The sequence below is a fragment of the Mustela putorius genome, unplaced genomic scaffold (assembly GCF_011764305.1).
Source record: "Mustela putorius furo isolate JIRA1106 unplaced genomic scaffold, ASM1176430v1.1 tig00000145_pilon_pilon_pilon, whole genome shotgun sequence".
Taxonomy (NCBI): domain Eukaryota; kingdom Metazoa; phylum Chordata; class Mammalia; order Carnivora; family Mustelidae; genus Mustela; species Mustela putorius.
The window spans coordinates 39871176-39896351 of NW_025421294.1; positions in this window are offsets into that span (position 1 = coordinate 39871176).

Sequence of the window (25176 nt, forward strand, 5' to 3'; positions counted from 1 at the left end):
AAGACATAAGCAGACACTTCTCCAAAGAGGACATACAAATGGCTAACAGACACGTGAAAAAATGTTCATCATCATTAGCCATCAGGGAGATTCAAATCAAAACCACATTGAGATGCCATCTTACACCAGTTAGAATGACCAAAATTAGCAAGGTAAGAAACTACAAATGTTGGAGAGGATTTGGAGAAAGGGGAACCCTCTTACACTGTTGGTGGGAATGCAAGTTTGTGCAGCCACTTTGGAAGACAGTGTGGATGTTCCTCAAAAAATTAAAAACAGAGCTAGGATTTGAATCCAGGTAGTCTAGAAAAAGTTACATGGAAAATAAATTAAATATATTAAATTTACTATTTCCTGCTCATTAGCCCTTGTCCCATTTAAAACTACTTCATTAATGTCTTCTGCGCCCTTTGCTTGAACTGCACTTCAGAGTTACCAGCACATCTATGTAATATGCTATCCACTGCTTCTGACCAATCTCCTCACCTATTACATACAGCAGGGTTGGCATTGCTTCTGATCCAGACAGACTACAGAGATACTATGCAAAGAATCTGACACATAGTGGACTATCAATATGGATTCATTTTATCTACCTAAACTGTTTTGTTTCAGCTTACTGTTACTTGGCTATTTTATTTATTTCTTTCTCATTTCTTAGTTTTGGTTTTTTAAAATGAGGGGATCACTGTATCTCATTTGAAAGAGCCAACATACTGAGCTTTGAGCAGAGTTGGGAATAGCTTTGTGTTCTCATAGAAATATAAATGCCTTTCTTCTTGGGATCCATTATATCATGGACCATTTATCCAGACAGATAATCCAGCAACTGAAATCTCACTCCTCCCAGACTATAATCCTATGATAGAAGACTAAACCATTTGTAGTGGGTTGAATAGTATCCCCCAAAATTCATGACTATCTGGAATCAGAATGTGACCTTACTTGGAAATAGGGTCTTCGCTGATATAATTAATTAAGATGAGGTCATACTAGATTAGAGGGACCCATAAACCAAGTGACTGGTGTCCTTATAAGATAGCCATGTGAAGATCCAGACACACAGAGGGAAGAGGGCCATGTGAAAACAGAGGCAGAGATTGGAGTGATGCAGCTACAAGCAAAGAATGTCAAGAATCTCTGGCAACCAACAGAAGCTAGAAGAGGCAAGGCAAGATTCTTCTTTAGAGCCCTTAGAGGGGCATGGCCCTGCTGATACCTTGATTTCAGACTTCTAGCCTCCATACTGTGACAGAGTAAGTTTCTATTATTTGAAGCTACCCAGCTTAAAGTAATTTGGTATAGCGGCCCTAGGAAACTAATGCACTCTTTGTGCTAATTATTTTCTCAATGCTTTAAGTACTCTCTCCTAGATTCTGCTCTGTGATGCCAGGGCTAGTACTTTGAAGCCATGTTTATGCTTTGCCAGCAGCTCCCTGTTAGATCTCCCAATTTGAATCATAGAAGGAAGCTTCACAGTTGGGGAGAGTTATGAGTTATGAGGCACGCTTTGTCCTGTTTGCTACTCTTCTGATATGTGTTAACACAGCAATGCTTCTTCACCCTAGTGTGGACAGTTAATTCTGGGAGCAGCCCATACTCTCAGAACCAGTCTCATTGACCTCCCCAACCAAGAAACCAGTACCAATCTTCTCATTTCCCCACAACAATCATGGGGCTCCATGTCCTAGGAGATTGTCCTCTAAGTTTCTACATGATAATAATCTGACCTCCTACCTTTGCTTCCACAGCCCTAGGGTGGTCAGCTATAGTTAGTCTGTATGCCATAGTCTCTTTTTGCTCTGTCAGTTCTTAGTACCAAGTTAACAAGTCTTTAAAATATAGTTCATCCTTAAAATAACTAATGTAGTTTCTCCTTCCTAACTGGACTCTGGTTCAGCCTATAGTCCTTGCTTAGTAAAATGCTCCATTCCTCCCTGTTTGTTCAAATTAGCCATGGGGAGACAGATCAGTTAGGAGGATTGAGAGCAGTAACAGTAAGACCTGACTACAATGGCTTAACCCAAAGGCTTTTCTTTCTTTCCTTTTTTTAAATTAAGACTTTATTTTTTAGAGTAGTTTTAATTTTACAGCAAAATTGAAGGGAAGGTACAGAGAGTTCCCATATGCCTCCTGTCTCCACTTTTACACAGCCTCCCCCATTATCAACATCCCTCACCAGAGCACATTTGTTACAACTGATAAACCTACGTTGACACATGGTAATCATACGAAGCCCATGATTTACCTCAGGGCTCACTCTTGGTTTTGTGTGTTTGGAGAAATGTATAACGACATACACCCATCATTATAATATCATACATAGTATTTTCACTACCCTAAAAATCCTCTGTGCTCTGCCTTTTCTTTTCTTGGCTTCTCCCCCATCCCATCCACAACCACTGATCTTTTTTCTGTCCCCATAGTTTTGCCTTTTCCAGAATGTCATGAAGTTGGAATCACACAGTATGTAACCTTTTCACACTGGCTTCTTTCATATAGTAATATGCATTTAAATTTCCACTGTGTCTTCTTTTGGATTGATAGCTCATATATTTTTAGGGCTGAATAATATTCCATTGCCTGGATGTACTACTCTTTATCTATTCACCTACTGAAGGATATCTTGGTTGCTTTCAGGTTTTATCAATTATGAATAAATATGCCATAAACATCTCTGTCCAGGTTTTTGTGTAGATATATGTTTTCAACTCCTTCGGGTGAATATAAAAGAGTACCAAAGGCATTTTTTATGAGGAAATATCCAGAAGCTGGCTTCCCTGTTGATTAATTCAGTAGCTCACGGCTATAGTGTCATGACTTGTTCAAAAGTACTTTCCTTTTCTCACGTCTTCCCTCATGGCCATGGGATGTCTACAACAGTTCATGACACAACAGATGTCACAGGGAGAGGTGAGGATGTATAGTGAAGACAAGTAGCATGCTTCCTCCTGTATACCTTTTACTAGGGAGTAAAATCTTCACAGAAGCCTCAAATTCCTCCAAAGGTTGAACTGCAACACATGTCCATACTCTAGCTTGGATAGGTGTCAAAAGTGAGCACCTGGCATTTGTAGCCTCTTATATGCAGGACATTCACCATCAGCTTCCTTCACTTGACAAACCTTTTCTAATATGAGCCTCATTTTCCTTTTCTATTAAGTAGGGTAATAAAAACTATCCATAAAAGATTTTTGCAAGAACTAAATGAGGTAGACTCAAATGTTCCTAGCATGTATGGCATTTAATGCACATTCTATAGAAACAGAATTGTCCTCCTATTATCTGACTTCTTGTCCAAGGGGACTGTCTACCCTATACAACCAAGAAGATGCTCTTGGTTCTTGGTCTTGTATTTGGGAGGTCAGAGCTCAAAACTCCTGCTATAGCTAATGGATCTTCCATTTACTTGGCACTTTGTCTTTTTTTGGAGTGCTGTCACCTATGTCACACAAAAATTGTGTGAGGAAGTCATCATTACCACAAATGTGGAAGTTGAAGTGCTAAGGAAAGAGTTGGATCCCTGCCCCTGATGAGTTTATCAATATGACTTTTTAGTCCAGAGTTGTGGGAATCATTCTACCTTTTAGGATGAATCTAGATGTCCACAGAGATTTTGTGAATAACATATACCCCCACTTTATGCTAACAAGGCTTTCTGGTCAAGTCTCAACCACTGAAATATTCTGAAGAGTTCCTGGGAGTATATGCTATGGAGTATTATGCCTCCATCAGAAAGGATGAATACCCAACTTTTGTATCAACATGGACAGGACTGGAAGAGATTATGCTGAGTGAAATAAGTCAAGCAGAGAGAGTCAGTTATCATATGGTTTCACTTATTTGTGGAGCATAAGAAATAATACGGAGGACATGGGGAGATGGAGAGGAGAAGGGAGTTGAGGGAAGTTGGAGGGGGAGATGAACCATGAGAGACTATGTACTCTGAAAAACAATCTGAGGGTTTTGAAGGGGTAGGGGGTGGGAAGTTGGATGAGCCTGGTGGTGGGTATTATGGAGGGCACGAATTACATGGAGCACTAGGTGTGGTACATAACCAATGAATTCTGATACACTGAAAAGAAATTAAAAAATAATAAAAAAAATTTAAAAAAGAGTTCCTGGGAGAAGTATTTTCTGTACACAGTTGTAAATGCATTCATCTATATCTTAAGAACATCATATTTTTAACACTGCATTTTTATTTTGACTTCGACTCTCCCCAGCCTTGTTCATACGCACAAAGAACCACTTTGAATCCTTTCTGTTTCTGCTGAATTCACAAGCATATTAGAAGCATCAAGGAGAAAATGAGGTTGTTGGATCTGGGGCAATGCATTCTGAGTAATGGAGGATATATGCTGTGTTATGGCCCAAGGCAGCCCCCAGGACAGAAACCTTCTCAGCTCATTTCTGGGGCCATTGGGGTATCTTCATGCTCTGTCCTTGTAGGTCTAGGGAGGATTGCTCATTTGAAGAATCAGGACTACTCAGTCTTCTCTTTTCTTTATTTTTCCCTATTTGTGTTACATAGTATCCCTCCTGATATGGGCTGTTAAGTGTACAGTCTTTTAACTATAATGTATCAGGAAGCAAAGCGTATTCACATTGATTAACCAAGAGGTAAATTACCAAGTGCCTTGACTTTGAAACATCCCTCTCAATCTTCTATCTTACAAGAATTCTGTAAGCACTGGTTTCCTCTCCCTACCTTTCCCATGATAGTATAGACTTTCCCTGGGAAACACTGTCTTTCCTTCTTAACCAGAGAGACTCTGTTGCAATGGAGTGGTTCTCAAACTATGGTAAGAATACTAGGTTCTGCCACTTAACATCTTGAAGAACTGTTTAGATCCAGTGTGTGTGTGTGTGTGTGTGTGTGTGTGTGTGCACGTGCGTGCGCACGCACTCTTGTGTGGGAGCACACACAAGCATGCTTGCACAGGTGCATGGAGGGTAGGCAGTAATGTTACATTCTTCTCTAGGACAATCAGAATTTCTCATTCCTTTTTAAATCCTCTATAGCAAAAGAGCTAAAGCACCCTCTTGCCATTTTTATGGAATCCTCCCTCCTCCCAACACACGCATGCATCTCTGCAGTTAGTGCTTAAAAAACTGTTACTGTCTGGCTGTACTTGGAAGGAGATGAAGGGCGCCATGTCTGTGAAAAGCTTCCTCTTCAGTCAGCAGGAAGCTTACTTGTCTACTCTATGGACCTTGGAGCCCAGCCTGCCCCCTACATAACAGGACATGTTATCAGGAAGGACACTATTTGACAAGTAGAGATCAAACTGGTCTTATGGATGGCAATTGGTATTCTTGTATGTAGCATAGTGGGGTTATCTGAGCATCTGTCAGGCCTCCCTTTAATTTGATGAAAATGCAAACAAGTTATGTGAAAAGTCAAATGAAAAAAGTTCTCCCACCAACACCTGTACCCCTGGGGATAAAAATATATGTTTATAAAAAATAAAAAATTAAAAAAAAAGTTCTCAAAGCATTTTGAAGCATAGTGGAAACAAAACAACAAATAAAAACAAAGTATTTCCTTCTCCAGGAACTGCATATGAAAACTTCTGGAGAAGCAGGAAACAGCCTGACTAGGAACAAAGCTTTTCCTCAGGCCTGGGTTCTGGTCCTTGTAACCGTCCCTCAATAATATATTGCTCAAAATATAACTTTAACTAATGAGGAGTTGTACTGGTCACACAAGCATGCTTAAAGATGACCTTGAGAAAAACACATACTAGCAGCAGGCCTCTGGTGGAGAGGATGATATGTTATTGAAGCCAAGCAGCTGGGGATGCCCAGCTCTCACAGGGGCAGGACATCACCTGCTTCATATGAGCCAAGCATCTGGGAATGCCTGGCCTGCTCAAGGTGAAACACTGCCTGCTTCCCTTTATTGTTGTCTCCCCTACCTCAGAGAAAGCTTGCTATAAAGGTAATCCCTTTAAGTGCACTTGCTCAACTACAAATCCATGCTGCTGGACCCCACACACCTTACTCTTTTGTTTACCTCGTTTGCCTTTAAGACTTGTGACCAACATATGACTCACATTCCTCCTTGTTTACCTACTAGACATATGACTATTGTATAGCCTTCTTTTCTTCTCCTTTGTTGCTATCTTGTATCTAATACAAAGATGTTGTTCAGGGCTACAGTCCTTCCAGCTGTGGTCTCCTGTTCCCTCTCTGTTACAATTGACTTGTTTGTGGCTCATTCTTCTCCTGTGTGCCATTAGGTCCTGTCCATGATACTTACCCAGAGATCATGGGCAGGTCATTTAACCTCTGACAGTTAACAGGGTTAACTTTTTTTTTTTTTAATGGAATTTTAGGATAAAATGCAGGGACATCTGCTGTGACTGCAGGAGCAAGCTGGCATTGGCGAAGGATGAGAGCTAAGTGTTCACTAATAAGAGTTCTGTGTTTTGTTTTGCAAGTTGGAATATTTTTTCTTCTCTAATACATGGTGTATTTGTATGTAAATCTATGGCATGCATTTTAACATGGGGTTCATGTTACTCCAAAGAAGCAGCAGATTTTTAAAAATCTCGGCTTAAATGTGGCTCATTTTTAAAGAATATGAAATGAATTATTCTGTCTTTTTTCTTCCCTTCCTTTTTCTTTCTTTCTTTTTTTTTTTTTTTTTACAAAAAACCATTTAGGGAGAAAGGTCAAACCTTGAACTTCTCTGTTGGAGAAGAAAAGTTTCTGAGAAAGAAACCCTTCAAAGTTGAACATGAAGTCAAAAATATATACTTCTAAATAGGTAATAAGTGCCAAAAAATTAATCTAATATGTTCTCAGACTCAACAAACATGGTTCTCTGCACAGGAGACAGATTTCCATGCCCAGTAGAAAGAGGTGGGATGGGGAGAGTATGGAGAACAGGGGTCTGGTATCTATCTATAAGCTCTTCATTTCTCCTCAGTCTGCCTCTGTCATCACCATTCCCACCCTGTCCGACCCAGGGCAAATGAAGTCAGAGAACATACTACTATATTATGACTTTAACCTTGTTGATTTCTAAGAGTTAAAAATTGACATTTTTAAAATGTTTAGCCTAAATATATTATGCAATCACAACAACCATGTTTTAGCTTAGCACTAAACTGCTTTGCTACTAATGAAACAGATAAAACCACATTTTCATGCCTTTTCCTACAGCAAATATGTTGCCTAGTTCAAAAGTACTTTATTCAGAGCGGGAGTATAGGAATAATCCCCAGGATCAAAATTACTTAACCTTCAATATTTGCTATTATGAGCAGTGGTGCTGTGAGCATTCTTGCATGTCTCTTCTGGTGCGGGGTTGCAAGAGTTTGGTGTATTGGCTTAGGAAAGGAATTGGTGGAAGATAGTAAATGCAATTGTTCAATCTTACAAAATAATGTCCAGTTGTTTCCTAATGTCCAGAAGTATTTATGCTAATTTAGGCAACTGTAAGGAGTTGGGTTGCTACAAATCCCCACTGATACTTTGCATTATCAGACCAACCGATCTTTGCCAAACATCTATCTACATATTGAAGCAATAATACAATGACAAAAATAAAAAAGACAGCATGAGGTATACTATTTTTATAAAGTTCACAAAAAAGGCAAAATAAAAATATTATTTAGAACACATACATAAAACAAATTTTATAAAGTATCAGTCTAAAACTGAGTAATGGTTACTTTGGGGAGTGAATGAAAGGACAAGGATAGGATTAGGCAGGAGCACACAATTATTGGTAATGATCTAGCTGTATTCTTACGCTTCGTAACTTACACACTGAGGCTTCCATTCATCCTCTCTAGAAAATGGGGCCAATGAAGAATATAAATTTCTTAAAGTTGCTGTGAGGACTAAATGACAGAATGCAAATAAATAAAGTCTTTATCCTAGAGTTGGTACCTTTAAATATGTTAGTGTTTGTTTTATAAGAACTCTCTTGCTGGACCTTAGAAGTTTAGAGAAAAGGATGGGTAAATTTGCATTTGGATCTTAGATACCTTTGGAAGAGAAGCCTTTGCAACTTTTCTTCTCAGACACCCAAAAGAATCCAAATCCATCTGGATGACAGATTGAAGTTGGTGTTTGTTAAGTCCCTGGGGCAGGAATTATACCCTGAAGTAATATTTTGGTAGTGGAATGAGATGGGTCATGTGGGGTGGTGTTCAAAAGGGTCTGCAAAGTTACAGACACACTAAAACTTGTCGTGAATCATGCATCTTGGTGTCAGGCCACAGTCCTAGAACACCAAGCAGTGGGTATGAATCTAAACAGGCCAGAATTTGACCATCACTATCACCTCGTATCATTAATATGCAATAGCCACCACGTCAGCAGTGAGCAGGATACTCAGCCCCAATCACGAGTCTTTGCACTGCTGGGATTTCCTTGAATGTTAACTTGGACTCTGTCCTTGGTGTGTACAGCAGCATCAAGTAGGGCATGGAGTCATTCCAAGCTTGTAACCCTTTTGGGTTGCATATTTCCAGAATGGTGAGGATTCCAACCAGTCTTTCACTCCAACTTAGGCCTCTGTGGCAAGCAGGTATTCTTTGGTGGTGGCAGGGAGACCCCAGCCTCAATGTGAGTTTGTAGGTAAGAGCAAGCAGGTCTGGATGTGGGAGCAAGATGAAAAAGCACCACCGGGTTTGTGCTTCCTAGATATTGCAGAGTTGCGGGGAAACCTCTGTGAGGAAAGACAGGATTTTCTTGCTAACCTCGGCCCTGGGAGATCTGAGTGTTTACGATACTTTGGTCCACAAGTGGTTGGGAAACAATCGTTATTTGGAATCCAATCTATAAAGCCAGACACTCCATCAAAATATTTTCCTATTGATTACAATAAGATGACATGTCTGCAAAGTATGAAGGCTGCCATCAGTTGAAAATGAGGCCTTGTACTCTGTCAGCAGGATACATATTTACGTCCTCATCTTGGTTAGATCTTGTGGGATGGAAGGGAAACTCTTTTTGAGTGTACACTGGATAACTTGGGACCTATAGTGATAGTTCTAAGTCCTCTAAATTGCATTTAGAGAGTTTTTAAAAAAACTTTATTTGTATAATAAGCACTCTTATTCCTACCATGTAATATTAATAATTGCCAACATTTGTTCTACTTGCTAAATATTTTAAAAAGAAATAAAACATTATAAATAGATCAAGTTGAAGTTCTTTTTCTTACCCATTCTATCCTATTCTTACCCATTCTGTTTTCTTGCTCTTCCGAACTGCTCTAAGGCAACTAATAATACAACCTGGGAGGCATCCTCCCCCTGCATGTTTTTATACCTTTACCATTCTTGATATGTCCTTACAACATTATTTAGGTTTGATTCTTTGTTTTTTAAGTCACTATAAATTGTATCATCTCTACATATTTTTCTGAAACTTCTTTCACGCATTTGTTTTTGAGATCTGTCCACTTTTGATGCATTACCATTTTGTGATAATATGAATACTATAATATAAATATTCCATAATACAAATATATAATGTTTTATTTATCTATTCTTTTACCCATGGGTATTTATATTTTTAAAAATATTCACAAATTCAAATAAAGCTATAATGAATAACCTCTTAAAGGATGTTCTTAGCATGTTCTACCAGTTAGATTTGCCTACTTCACAGGAAACATGGTTTATTGTAGCTTCAACATAGTCATCAAGGGCAACCTGTGATCACACTGTGGCCAGCTTGTCTTGTTTTGCAAAAGGCAGTTGTTAAAATTTCGTGAATTTTGTAAGGCAGTTAAAAATAGCCATTATTAAAAACACAATCTAATTTTACAGTATAATAAAATTATATTTTAAAGGTAGTAAGTACTCAAAACTCAACACTTCCTATTTCACAATAACTTGTGATTATGCTCTTGAAATTATTTATGTCTTATTTCTGTGTGGTGGAAATACTATATGATGATGCATGACTCTAATCTCTCAACTCTGCCTTGTATTGTTAGCTTGAAATTAGCCAAATAGGGAGTATTTACACTATAGAAATCAGCGATGCTACCAAATCAAGGCTTGATTTATTGTTTTGTTGATTACACAGACCAAGAGTTGGTAAACTTTTTCTATAAAGATCCACAGAGTAAATATTTTAGGCTTTGCTGGTCACATGCAGTTGCTCTCCGCACTCCCTCCCCCACTTTCTTCTTCCCCCTCAGCTCTTCCTCCTCCTTCTTTATAATCTTTTAAAAATGGAGAAAAAACAGTTAGCTAATGAGCTTTACAGAGAAAGGAACCAATGGCCTGTGGTTTGCTAACCCCTGGTCTAAACATAAGAAAATAATAGAGAAAATGTTAGTGCAGATTAATTTAAGAGTGTGTTGTATATATAAATACACATTTGCGAATAGCGAAAAAAATTGGAGATGTTCTTCTAGTGTTTGAAAACTGTTACCTGCTTCAACAAAGAAGCTATTCACATCCTTCACAAAGGAATAAAATTTTGACATATGTTCTTATTTATCTCTTTTTCATCTTACTCATTAACACAAATGAAATATCAACCAACATTCATCAGAACTACACCTGGAAATGTAGTTGTTGAACATTTATCAACATCTCTGGATCACACCCATTCAGTTTATGAAGAAAAGAAGCACAGAATAATTTGATTGAGATGCCTTATTATACACCACAAACACCCACCCACCCCTGCCCCCACACACACCACTCATAGAGTTAGCATATCTTCTTCTTATGTATGGTCTTCCAGTTTTCCACTTAAAACTATTTAAATTGCTACTGTTATTAATACTATGAACATCTTTATCATCATCATCATCATCATCATCATTTCACAGTCTTACTTCTCACCAGATGGCAAACTTCTCAAGGGTAGGAACTTTGTTGTAATTATTCTCTCTTAAGCCTCAGCATTCTCATTTGAAAAATAAACTTAATAATAACTACCTAATAGGAGTTTTCTGTGAGTGTTAAATGAGATAATATATGTGAAGTGCTTTTGATGGTACCTGGCATATTGTAAACACTCAGTAACTATTAGGTATTATAACCATTATAAATATTAGTGGTATTAGTATTATTCTCATTATCCTCAATATCAGGGTTGCTTCAAATCCCAAAATAGTTCCTGGCCTATTGCATATACACTGCAAGTGTTAAATTCATGAATGTGACCTCTTCTTAGCATATGGGATATACCAATAAAAAAAAATTAAGCTGTTTAATCTACTTCTCATGTCCCTACGACAAAACACTAGATGATGTGGTGATACCACTGTATGTGACACATAAATGCAATTCCCTTATTTAATGTGTTGACTAGGGAGACTGACCACCCTAAACAGTAGATGGTAAAGTGCAGTGGAATGGAATAGGCTCTAAGTGCCAGGGCACAAGAGGTCAGGGAAGCTACTATCTTCTGCAATGATCAGGGAAGGCTTATGGGTGAGATGGGTCATGGGCTGTTTCAGAGGGGTAGAATTTCTTTTGTCATGGCCACCTAATACCACAAATTAATGTAGATCCTTAAAATAATGTATCTATCTTCCCCTCTCTTTTTTTAGCAAATCATTTTCTTCTCTCTATGAAATGCCCTTAGTCTCTCTCACTTATGTATCTAGAAAAGCTTCTCACCTCTCAAACCATAAAAGCAAATTCTGACATATAAACAGCACCAAGTGCATCCTTGCAGATGCTGGCAGCCTCCCTACCTAAAAGAATTTGCAAATCCCTACTAACCCTAGACAGTACTCCCACATCCCATAAAGAGCTGCAGTAAGCTACTCAGGAAATATTCTACTTCCATGTTAATATTCTCAATATCTGATGGGGCCATCTTGCAAGAAGGCCTGACATCCATCTTAATGATGCTCATCCATGAAACTGTCCTGTGGTGAGCCAGGCTTTCTCTGAAATGGCCTCACCCAGATCCCCAGGTCTTTTCTTCTGTCTATTGTGATGTCTGTTGTGATGTTTCTGATCTACAAGGTGTCCTAGGGCTCTCATCACAAGCTCAGGAAGAACCGGAGGAGGAAACATAATTCCAAAAGAATGGTCTTGAATATTTGTTGGCCTGCCAAAAAGGTCTGCATATTCTACTAGCTGGGTCTCTAGTACTGCAAAGTAGAGCTGGTATCATGCATATCATGTAGTACCTTTCTTTCTCTTTACCTGTTGGGTTTTGTGAGGGTGTAATTAAACTCACACTTCCCCCCCTTTGAGGTCTAAGCCTTTTAAGAAAAGTCAGCCACCCAAGTCAGATGGAGCTCAAAAGATCTATAACATAATTGGCAAAGATGGTAGAAGAATGATTTGTTAGGGCCTAATGAGCATCCTATTCTTTACCTCTAAGTCTAGATCTTGGGATGAACATGGATTAAGTGAATCTACATAGCAGACTCTCCTCTAACCAGCCACATGGACAGACATGGCTGGCCTCATACCCTGCTGAGGCCAGAGTCCTGAAAGAGAGACACAGAGACTGGGCCCTAGGCAATAGTCCCTTCAAATCATTACCCTGCCCATAGAGACTGGCAAACACTAGATGCCAGAATCTGATCTCCTCACCAAACACTAGATGCCAGAATCTGATCCCCTCACCAAGCAGAGAAGTCTCTCTTCATCAAGGAGGAGAGCCAGAAAGAGGTAGAGAAGTGCAGCAGTCTCCCACTTCTCCCCCACACCCAATACCTCTGAGAAGGGGACATTCCTATTTTTGAGTCAAGATGTTGGGCAGAGGAAAAATGCTCAGTTATCTAAGACACACAGAGGAATACCTTATTCCCAAATAAACTGCTGACCAATCACTATGCATCTCCATATTGTGACCAGTTGTTGGTGGCCTAAGGGAAAGCCTCTCTCTCCTCTCCTCTCCTCCCCCCTGCCCCACCTCCATTCCCCTTTCCTCCGTTTTCTGCACTCCCATTTTTTCTTTTCTTTCCTCTTCCCTTCCTTTGTTTTGTTTTGTTTTCTTCCCTTTTTCTTTATATTTTCCTTTCAATAAATATTTATTGAGTGCCTGGTGTATGCTGGTGATAGAATGGTGACCAAGACCAATATAACCCTTACTTTCAAGGAGCTTGCATCAAGTGGGTAAGACTATTGAAAAAGTAAGTACCAAGCAAATAGTAGTTAATTAACTGTCATGGTAACTGATGTGAAGGAATCAAACAAAAATCTGAGATAGAGAATAATGGAAAGCATTTAGGCATTTATTTAGAGAGCTAAGGTCTCTATGAGAAAGTCTCTTTGGAGAGGTGTGTTTTAGCTGAGTTCCAGAGGATAAGAAGTCAGGAGTGAAGAGAAAGTAGAGAGGAAGGGGGAATAGGGCAGGGAAGAGCTTTTCCTAGGCTACTTACAGGATTGGCCCTTCAGGCAGGCCAAAGAAAGCAGCCTCTGTCACCAGATAGGAGCTGCCTGTTGGTTTTCTCTCTCTGTGCAATGCTAATAAGTTGGCTTCCTCAAGTGTTGTCTTTTAGGTCCTTAAAGTCCTGATAGTAAAGAGGTCCATGGAAAATTGGTTGTGCCTGCTGTGGGAGTAGAAAGGGCTCTTGAGACAGAATTGTCCCTCCTATTCTATAGGATTTTTCTGGTGGTCTGATTTCTAGGAGGTGAGCTGGAAAGAATATGAGGATGATGTAGTTCCCACTATTACCCTTAAAATAAAATTATTCCACTCCACACCTTCTATAGTGGAAGGTTTAATAACTCATTCAGCAAGCATTTAGCCAATGAGCTGCAAGATTGAAGGTATCTGACCCCACCTTAATGTATCTCTTCAAAATTATTCCATAACTCTCCTATGTGTTACTTCCAGCAGTTGGACAAATTCCTAAAGAGAAGTGAGGAGTAGATTCCTCCCCATCCTGCTTTCCCATTTTAGAACCTTTTTGTGACCCTACTATATGGAAAGTTAGGTGGCCTATTTTTGTGAGGGTGGAGGGATGCAGAAAATTTCTTTGGAGCACTTGGAATTGCAAGAACTACTGCCTCTTAAATGAGGTTTGCCTCATTCAATAAAAACCCATAAAATCCCGTATCACATGATATATGTGCAAACCTGTATATTTATGAGTCATTTGGATTTGTGTTTCTCAAGTGATATATTCTTATCAGTAGCTGTACATGAGATAATGTTATGTGGTGTGTGGACTTTAATTTTAATATATACGTTAATATAAGAAAAGCATTGGTCTATGATTTATACAAGAGATAAAATGACCTTTTCTAGTGAATCTATGTCAGTACAACAAGATGATTTTTAAATAGTAAGGGGGTTATCATATAGATGGTATATGAATGTAAGAAAGGTATGATGCTGATGATACATACACAAAGAGCTGACATTTGGGAAACACATTTCAAGTTTTATATGGGTTCAGTAGTGTTCCCCCCAAATTAGTATGTTTAAGTCATAACCCCTAGAACCTCAGAATGTAACCTCATTTAGTTAGGTTCTTTTACTAAGAGTGAGCCCTAATTTAATATAACTAGTGTCCTTATAAAATGGGAACACTTGGACACAAAGACAAGCATGCATAGAGGAAAGACCATGTGGAAAAACAGAGAGAGAAGACACCTATCTGTAAACCAAGCAAAAAGACCTGGAACAGATTCTTCTTTCATAGCACTCAGGAAAAATGAACTGTTCCTTGCTCACACCTTGATTTTTAACTGCTAGCCTCCAGAACTATGAGACAATAAATATCTATTGCTTAAGACATCTGATTTACTTCATTTTAGTAGCCCTAACAGAGTTTATTTTTGTAAAGTCGCGAACAATTGCCTCCTGGACGATTGTTGAAATCTCAGAAGTGTGGGCTTCTAAAGGATGGGAACTTCCAAGTGCCTGTAATGCCCAAAAGCATGTACAGAAGATAGCTTAGTAAATCCCTTTTTCATAGACAATCAATATTCTATTAAGTGTGGGGGAAAAATAAAAGAAGTTGCTTCTCAATATCTAGATTATCTAGTAGAAACAGTACTGGCCTTGGAGTCCAAAGACCTGAGCTCAAGTTCTTACTCTGCCACAGGCTGTAAGGACTTTTTTTTTTTTTTCCAACAATTTCTTCATTTCTGAACTCTCCTGGGGTCCTATGGTACCTATTCAGTTCTATTTTTCTCTCTTCAAGAATCTATGTTTAGAAAGTATATGTCAGTCATCTCCACAGCTGGAGAGGAGGAGAGTCAGGGCAGGGCTCATGAGATGGGAAGAGGTCTGACTAGCTGTCTAGACAGACAACCTCAATGTTTAAACCTGACTGAACATCTGTTATTCATCAAAGATACTCCTGACGCTACATCAGTCTGGTCATCTGGCCAGCAAAGATATTCTCTGATTGTGGCAACTCAGGGGCTACAAGATAGTGAATTAGTGAATGGGAAAGAATCTATCTAGTCTACCTAGAATCCAAACCCTAAATGATATTAAGAACTTGATTAGGCTACTAGCTTTGGTCTACTATGATTAAAATACAGTTTTCCTCTTAATTGGCAGTATTCCAAGACCCAAAAACTCTCATTGCCAAGTGTTTAGTCTGGCTATAAGAAAATGTATAAATTTTATTCTCAAAAAAAAAAATAAGTTAATCTGAACCGGAAAAGGTACCTCTTTATTTAGTCTTTACTCCAAGAGAGGCCCTGTCCTCTCCAGACACTACCAACCAAGTGAGGGAAAGACACTTATTCTGACATTGGAGATTATCTCCTACTACCTTCTTGTTATCTCCTTGAATTTTGGGGAACTCAGAGTGAAAATAAGAAAGAAATTTGAAGGGCTCCTGGGCAGCTCAGTCATTAAGCACCTACCTTCCGCTCAGGCCATGATCCCAGGGTCCTGGGATTGAAACCCACATTGGGCTTCCTGCTCCTTGGGAAGCCTGCTTCTCCCACTTCCCCCAGCTTGTGTTCCTGCTCTTGTTGTCTCTCTCTCTGTCAAATAAATAAAATATTTTTAAAAAGTAATTTGAAAATCAGTCACATGAAGTCAAGTTAATCACATCATGAGTCCAATCAGGGTGAGCGGCTGCCTTTTTGGATCTGTCTTAGGCAGCAAGAATCCTACCAGAACTCCAGCTAGGTTGGTTGTGTTTATTTAGTTTCCATCTTCCCATACAGTGATAGTTGCTGAAGCTGCAGGAGAAGAAGGAATCTTTAGATGGGAAAGACATAGGCTCATCCTCAGCTCTGTATTTATCTGGCTTCAAATGAGAGAGAAGCTAAGAATATCAATATTATTCAATTATTCAATATTCATTATTCAATATTATTCAATATTCATATTGAATAATCAGTATTATTTAATATGAATAATCAAATGAGAGAGAAGCTAATCTAAAGAGAATGAAAAGATATGAGGCAAAAAAATATTGTTTCTTCAATCTCTTTTCCATTACCACATTGTCAAAACAACAATAAATGTTTCTCTGAGACAGGGTTAGGCATTAGAGATCCACCAATAGCAAATGTAGCACTGGTCTCTCCCCTTTCCGAGCCTGTGTGTTAGGAGGGAAGCCCAGTGTTTTTCAGAACACTGGATGTGCTAGTATTTTACATGGTTTATCTCATTAAATACTCCAACAACACTATTGGGGGACTATTATGATACCTGTTGTGTTATTAGGAAAATTGAGGTTATGCATGGCTTATCTTTGCCTATGGCCATGTATCCTAAAAATGGTGATAGTGACAATTGATTTCAGGCACTCTAGGGCGGAAGATAGTATACCTATTCATCCATTCTCAGACTTCCCAACATAGTCCTGTAAACAGTTATATATCTTATCTCTGCTCTGTTTACATGGGTGTTGGTGTCCTGGGAACCAGGACACATTCCCTGACTGGACTTTGGCTTACTCACCAACGTCTCACTCTTCTCTTAGGTCCTGGAATTAAGAATTCAGCATTCTTGTTTAACTTACCTCTGTCTTTCAGTAAGCTCAGTTGCAGAATGCTATTTCAGTTCTGCAACCTACTTTTTTTTTTTTAATGTGTCTTCTGACCTCTCTGTTCTCACATTCTCATAGTAACAGTTTGATAAGGATTTTCTAAAATATTATTTATTTATTTATTTATTTGACAGAGAGAGAGAGATCACAAGTAGGCGGAGAGGCAGGTGGGGAAGGGGGGAGCAGGCTCCCCGCTGAGCAGAGAGCCCGCTTCGGGGGCTCGATCCCAGGACCCTGAGATCATGACCTGAGCTGAAGGCAGAGGCTTAACCCACTGAGCCACCCAGGCGCCCCTGATAAGGATGTTATATCTGATTCTGAATTGGTATTTCTTCCAGATTTTGGTTCTGTATTTGAGGTTTGATACCAGTTACACATTCATTTCCTTCCTTCCTTCCTCTTTCTCTCCCTTCCTTCCTCCCTTCCCTTTCCCTTTCCTTTCCCTTCCTGTCCCTTCCCCTTCCCTTCCTCCTTCCCTTCCTCCCTCTCTCTCCTTCCTTCCTTCTTTCCTACCTTCCTTCCTTCCTTCCTTCCTTCCTTCCTTCTGTCCTCCTTTTTTCACCAGTGGCAGACAGATATAAGGAGATGGGGAAGACCAAATTCCTAGATCAGCTTTATGAATACCCAGATTTAGGTCTGCTGGCACTCTGTGCTGGAATGTAGACTGACCTTGGAGTAATAATGGGTCTTCCAATAACTGCCTCTTGCCCATACCCTAAGTTTAAACTTTGGTACTCTCTTTGGGTCTGCACAGATGATAGGTAACTAACCAGTTACCTGAAGGGCTGTATAGATAAAGACAGGATAGCAGGATAAAGAGCTGAAGAGGGGACTAAGTTTCTAGATCTTCCCTTGGAGACAGATCCACAGCCTGACCTGGCATGCTGTCTGTGTAAGAGCAGGAACACAAAGTACAATTTGACCCCTTTGCTGGGAGGCTGGCTGAAGTGAGAGTGGGCCGAGCCTGTTTCCCACTTTTGTGGCAGAGTATCTCCACGCACTAGATCCAGGATTTGGCCTTCCTGAGAATTTACTGGGCAGGAAGGTAGTGATCATATTAGTGGGTGGAGAGAAGAGTATAAGTGCTGGTGGAAGTATACCCTTTTCTGAAAGAATAAAGGTAAGAAGAGTAAGGAATTCCTTCAGCATTCAGACATCTAATGTATGATTTCTCCATTTAGCAGACTATAGAACTCTTCTTTCTGGGTGGAAAAAAGAGCCAGAAAAACACTTAGTTCTGGAAGAGGCAAACTCTTTAATTTTGCAGGTAGAAAACCAAGAACTTCAGTGATTTGCCTGAGGACACACATCTGCTTAGGAACTGAACCAAGGAACCAGAAGTCCTGACTCTTCTCCCAGTGCTTCTCTGTTCATTGACTCGGGCTGAACTTAAAGACTTCTCTCCCTGAGAACTTTCACAACACCCACAAACAGTTTTCAACTCACTCTCAAAAGCATCATATAATAGCTAAATTCCCTTTGTTCAAGAGCTTTGATCAAGTGGCCTTAGGCAGTACATGGCTTATTCCATTCCCAATCCAATTGTCTCTATCTGTTGACTGTCACCCTCTTCCCAGCAGTCTTTTTGTTCTACACCAAGAACCCTAAGGGCAAGCCTGGAAAATCAAAGAGCCATCCTAGTAAGTGCCCTGTTACTCTGGACCAGCCTGGAATAGGAATAGGTGTTTAGTGACCCATCTTCCTAATATTCTCCTTGAGAAATTTTTAATTTGAATTTCTGTTTATTAACCAAGTAGTGTAATGAGAGTTATAAAGATGACGTTCTCATCTCAATAGAGGACATGAACAGATGCAGGCTTGAAATCAAGGAGGACTGGGTGCAACTTCTAGCTCTGCCACTCCACTGATTTATGACACTAAAAAAGCTTAATCTCTTTGAATTGTAGCTTCTTCATCTATAAGTGGAAATAAAAAAAGCTCTGTGTGTGTGTGTGTGTATTAAAGCAATAATTTTTATAAGGTCCTGGATATGTACTTTCAATAAGCTTTAGTTCTCCCCCACTCTCCTTCTTTACTGTAACATTTTAATTTTTCTGTACTTTCAAGTTCTTGTCCAAATGCAGATATATCTTCAAAGGCAGTGGATGTAATTTTGCTTCTTGCATTTTTCATCTAATGTTATACCATCATTTGTTTTCCTCCATTTCTTTTATGTTTGGATAGATGAAATTGCTCATATTCATCTGTTTTGAGCCAGATAAAGGAATTTTATATATTCCCATCTAATACAGAGTTTTTAGAATCATCATTGTAAAAGATTATTTTATTGAACTGATATACCATGATTTGTATAAAGATTCCCCATTGTTGACCATTTTGGTTATTTCTCATTTTTCCCCATTAAAAAATCTTCCATAATAAAAATCTTCATCAACACAGATTTTTTCCTTTCTTTGAATTATTTGTTTTGGAATGAAGTTTTAGAAGTGTCTCCAGTTTTTATTTTGAGGCCTAATGAACTCTATTCATTTTGCCCATATTTATCACTTTTCCTTGATCTGTTCCTTTGGTCTGGTTAGGAATGAAATCTTGGGTAGAAACAACTCAGAAAACAATGGTAATTCTAGAAACCTGGTGTTTGTCAGGGCTGAGGCAGAGGGGCAAAGAACAAAGATACAGTGGGAATTCATTTCTGGAGGCCTGGTCAATCTCTGCTAGAAATTTAAAAAAAAAAAAAAAGGAAGGAAGGGAAAGGAAAGGGGAAAGGAGGAAGGAAGAAAGAAAGAAAGACAGTTAATTCATGTTGAGCTGTCAAAAAGAAAAAAAAATGTACAAAAAGGAGAATCTTGGAAATGTTCATCAGTAGGAGAATAAATAAAATGTAATGTGGTTCTCTGATGCACTACTGTAAGCAGTTAAAAGTGAACTAAATCTATATATAGCAATATGAAAAATTCTCAAAAAGAATTAATGAAGAAAAGTTAATTAAAGTACAGTATATTATGTGTTATTGTCAACTTAAAAACCATATGTTACAATACTTTATATTATCATGGATACTAACATATGTATTTAAAATGAATGAAAACAAACAGGAAAGACACACATCAAAATCATGATCCTCTTTACCCATGGAAAGGAGGAACAGAGGTGATTTGAATTATGCCTATAATGTTTTTAATTAAAAAAACACAGAAGCAAATATAAAAAAGTGAATGCTTTTGCAAAGCAAAAAGTGAATGATAGTGAATTCTAGGAAAAAGATGCTTAAATTCTAGGAAGAGGACATCTTGTTTTATTATTTTTGGTTCTTGTCTGTATTTGTTAAATTTCTCAAATTGTCATTATCATCATCATCAATAACAAAAGCTCTAATGATGAGAAGTGGCAGAGTTGATGGACAGAGGAGAAGGGCCACCCAAGTGGAACCTACAGCAATTCACTTATCTAGTTCATACTGTCTCTTTGTTACTCTTTGCAAAGTCAGTTTTCCTTTCCTGACATTAAGACAGCTCTGCCCTCTTGTTGGCTTCTAGACACTTTCAAGTGTTCAGTCAGCTGGTGTTTCTGGGAAGTGCTAAAACCCCAAGGCTATTTTTCCAGTCTTGCCAGGATCCCATGGAGTCTGAATCTCCACTTGAGATTCTAGGAGTGATCTGATAGAGCAGCTACTTACCTGATTCTGGAGCAAAAACTGGTGATTCGGACACTGACCAGTTGCTGGTTTAGCTAATAAGTAGTTTTTGGTAGTTTATTTCTGAGCAAGAGCAAGAAACTGCAAGGAAGGGACAACCTATGAAAATTTTATTTTTGATCTAAAATGAACACATTTTAAGTCAGGTCAGGCATGTAAAACATAATAGCCAGAGAATAGATAGAGCTGAATGCCAAACACAGAGGTTAATCTGAGAAGGCCAAGAGATCATATTGTCATATTACCCACCTGTAGTCGATACTATGATATACCACCGGGCTCTGCCTTTTGATTGAGACACTTGCCAGGCACCAGTAATGTTGACTCCTGACAGCTCACAGCTCTGTCCTTCCCGAGGAATTGCCTAAGTTGCCCTGCCCAGGGTTATCCTTTTTCCTTAGGTATAATGGATATCCAAAGAGTGGGCTCAGTGGATATATAAACACCTGGCTCCTTTGCTTCAGTTGGGACGATTCAAGGGCCATTTCAGCACCAAAGCTCCCTATGAAATTGACTGAAGACTGTTAAAACTACAGCACAGTTCAGCTTCTTTCTTCCTCTGCCCACTCTTCATCCCTTACTCCTTGTCCCTCATGCCCCAGAGGTGTTGATCTCAGAGCAATAACTTTCTGAATTCAAATCTCGGAGTCTCAAACAAAAGCAAAAGTAAAAGTGAAAACAAAATAATGATAAAAAACCCTTAGAGTTTTCACTGTCTGTTTATAGGGAGCCTGATCTATAACGTGTTGACCTTGAAATCAGCTTTTTCTTACGCTTGTCCTCTTTTGGGTAGTTTGCATTACTTTTGTAAATTGATAACCCTGATTCCTGTCATCCCTCATAATTAATTAATCACCTATTGTGCTTGCAAGAAGAAGAATCCAATACAAGTCCTGGTCTTGAGTAATTTATAAATCAGATTTAAAACTAAGTTTTCAATTAAAAAAATAAAGTTCCTCCAAATCAAATGATAATGAAAATCTAGCTAAGCAATACTACAAATCTACTTGCTTTGAGTGGAACAAACTTATTCTGTGAGCACAAAGGAAAGAAATTGTGGTGGATTGGAAAGTTAGCAAATAATAAGAGAATTAGAAAATTAGAAGAAAGTTCACAAAGAAATTATCCATAGATACAGTGATGAATTAGATGCCTAAGGAGTGAATGGAAGTAATTCTGTATTAGAGTTTAGACTGATTAAAGGAGGAGCAAAAAGCCTAGCTGGAGGAGGTGTAGGGAAAAAGAGGGGAAAGGTATACTGGGACGCGCTCATTGACGGATTGTGAAGAACATCCCCTATTAGGCTAAGGAGCTTGGTTTTACCCTGAAAGCAATGGGTTGGGATTAAGGAGGGGTCAGACACTGAAAGCTTGGGAGTAGGGTAGAGACAAGTGGGCAATAGTGTTGAAAGAAAGCTGAACTGGTGGAGGGTACGTAAGATCCACTGGTATAAGATCCAGTGGTAGAAGTTCCACTGGAAGGGATGAACCCAAAGGCAGCCTGAGGCTTTGTGTGGAGGTCTACCTTCTAATTGTAAAACAGAAAATAAGGTTAATGGCAAGCCTGCTTCCTGGGCTGACTACTGAAAATTAGTCCCTAGGTTTAGTGCAGATGTTTAGTGCAGTGGCACAATAGTTGCCATATCTCTGCTTTTGGTTCTATTCCCTCAGTAACCTCCTTATCCATCAGAAGATGAATCTACATACCACTTGTTCAGTGCAGCCCAGGACAATCCATGCCTCCTTCATGAAGTCTGCTCTGTCCCCTTCAGTCCATGGTCATCTCTCTCTTCTTTGAACTCCTACAGACTTTCAAGCCAAACTGTTTAATTATTTGGTCTGAGTTAATCTAAATTAGCACTGTCTTATAACTTATTGTTGAAACTCATAATTATGTCTAGAAAAGTGCTAGGAACCAGCTATGTACCACTGTGTTGTCTGGTTTCTTAATTCTTTTCAAAAATAAATTAACAATGTTTATTCTTCCCATCTGTGAGCATGGACTGTTTTGTTTTGTTTTTTTTCCCCATCTTTTGTGTCTTCAGTTTCTTTCATGAGTGTTCTATAGTTCCTGGAGTACAGATCCTTTACCGCCTTGGTTAGGTTTATTCCAAGGTATCTTAAGGTTTTTGGTGCTATTGTAAATTGAATTTATTCTCTAATTTCTCTTTCTACAGTTACATCATTAGTGTATAAGAAAGCAAGTGATTTCTGTACATTGATTTTGTATCCTGCCACATTACTGAATGGCTGTATGAGTTCTAGTAGTTTGGGGTGGAGTCTCTAGGGTTTTCCATGTAAAGTATTATGTCATCTGCGAAGAGAGAGAGTTTGACTTCTTCTTTGCCAATTTGATTATTTTTGTTTCTTTTTATTTTCTGACTTCTGTTGCTAGGAATTCTAGTACTATGTTGAACAATAGTGGCAAGAGTGGGCATCCTTATCATGTTCTTGATCTTAAGGGAAAGGCCCTAGCTTTTCCACCTTGAGAATGATGTTTGCTGTGAGTTTTTTATAGATGGATTTTATGAAGTTGAGGAATGTTCCCTCTATCCCTATACTATGGAGAGTTTTAATTAGGAAAGGATGCTGTATTTTGTCAAATGTTTTTTTTGCACCGAGGGAAACGTGGTTTTTGGAGAAGTTGTGGAGAAGGGGGAACCCTCTTAAACTGTTGGTGGGAATGCAACTTGGTGCAGCCACTTTGGAAAACAGTGTAAGGTTCCTTAAAAAGTTAAAAATAGAGGTACCCTTTAACCCAGCAATTGCACTACTGGGTATTTACCCCAAAGATACAGATGTAGTGAAAAGGGGGGGGCACCTGCACCCCAATATTCATAGCAGCAATGTCCATAATAGCCAAACTGTGGGAAGAGCCAAGATGCCCTTAACAGATGAGTGGATGAAGATATGGTCCATACACACAATGGAATATTACTCAGCCATCAGAAAGGATGACTACCCAACTTTTGCATTAACATGGTTGGGACTGGAAGAGATTATGCTGAATGAAATAAGTCAAACAGAGAAAGTCAATTATCATATGGTTTCACTTACTTGTGGAGCATAAAGAATAGCATGGGGGAAATTAGGAGAAGGAAGGGGAAAATGAAGGTGGGGAAATAAGAGTGGGAGATGAACCCCGAGAGACTGGACTCTGGGAAACAAACAGAGGGTTCTAGAAGGGAGGGCGATTGGGGATGGGTGAGCCTGGTGATGGGTATTAAGGAGGACACAGATTGCATGGAGCACTGGGTGTTATATGCAAACAATGAATCATGGAATACTACATCAAAAACTAATGATATATGTTTATAAAAAATAAAAAATTAAAAAAAAAAAAAAAAAAACTAATGATGTACTGTATGGTGACTAACATAACATAATATAAATAAATAAATGAATAAATAAATTTAAAAAATTAAAAATAAATACACGGATTTTTTAAATTGAGGTATAATTGAGATATGACATGATATTTGCTTCAAGGATATAGCATAACATTCTGTATTTGTATATATTTGCAAAATGATCATCACAGTAACACCTATCACATAGTTACAAAAACTTTTTTTTCTTATAATGAGAACTTTTAAGATCTACTTTCTTAGCAACTTTGAAATAATGCAATTCAGTATTATTAGTTATCATTGCCATGTACATTACAACCCCATGACTTATTTATTTTGTAACTGGGAAGTTTATACCTTTTGACCTTCTTCACCAATTTCTCCTACCCTCTACCCCTCTACCTCTGGGAACCACCAATCTGTTCTCTGTAACTGTGAGCTTGTTTTCTTGGCTTTGTATTGAGTTTTTTTTTTTTTTAATATTCCACATATAAGTGACATTGTATGGCATCTTTTCTGATTTCTTAATTCTTAAATAGTTGATGGATTTCCCTTCTTCACCCTCATTTCTAAAATACTCTTCTCATCTATCTTTTCCACTTCTGAGTAAAGACTAGTGTTTGGCACTTAATAGTGACAATTGAAATTCATTAAACACTTACTATATGTCAAACCCTTGTTTTGCACTTACAGCTCTCTAATTCTCATAGCAATCCCAAGAAGTAAGTCTTGTCATTATCTGCATTTTAGGGAACATGAGGCACAAAAGGTTAAATGACTTGCTCATATTTATACAGCTAGTGAATAGTAGAGTCAGGGTTCTAAACTAGGCAGCCTGACTCTACTACCTACCCATTTAATCCCTGTGCTATTCAACAAGGGACTTGGAAAAGAGTTGATGGATGCATGAGGGAATGAGGAATGGATCCGGTTTGACATGTCCAAGTCTTGTTACACAGTAAGAGATTAGCTTCTCAGGGAGGGTATTCTCTGAATGTTTGTAAGGAAAGAAACTTTGCTACAGATCCCAGGTATTTCCATGGTAGATTTAGGGTGTGTGTATAGGGTGCTGTTGAAGGGAACCATCCAGTTCTTAAAGATTAAGAGACTATGAAACTCTCAGAAAGAGTACTGAAACTAAGAACTTCTACAAAGCATGTTTGATTGACTTAGATGTATATTTAAATTAAGGTGCTAAACCAGTCACAAATCCTTTTAAGTATATTGTTCATCTCAATCTATAGCTTC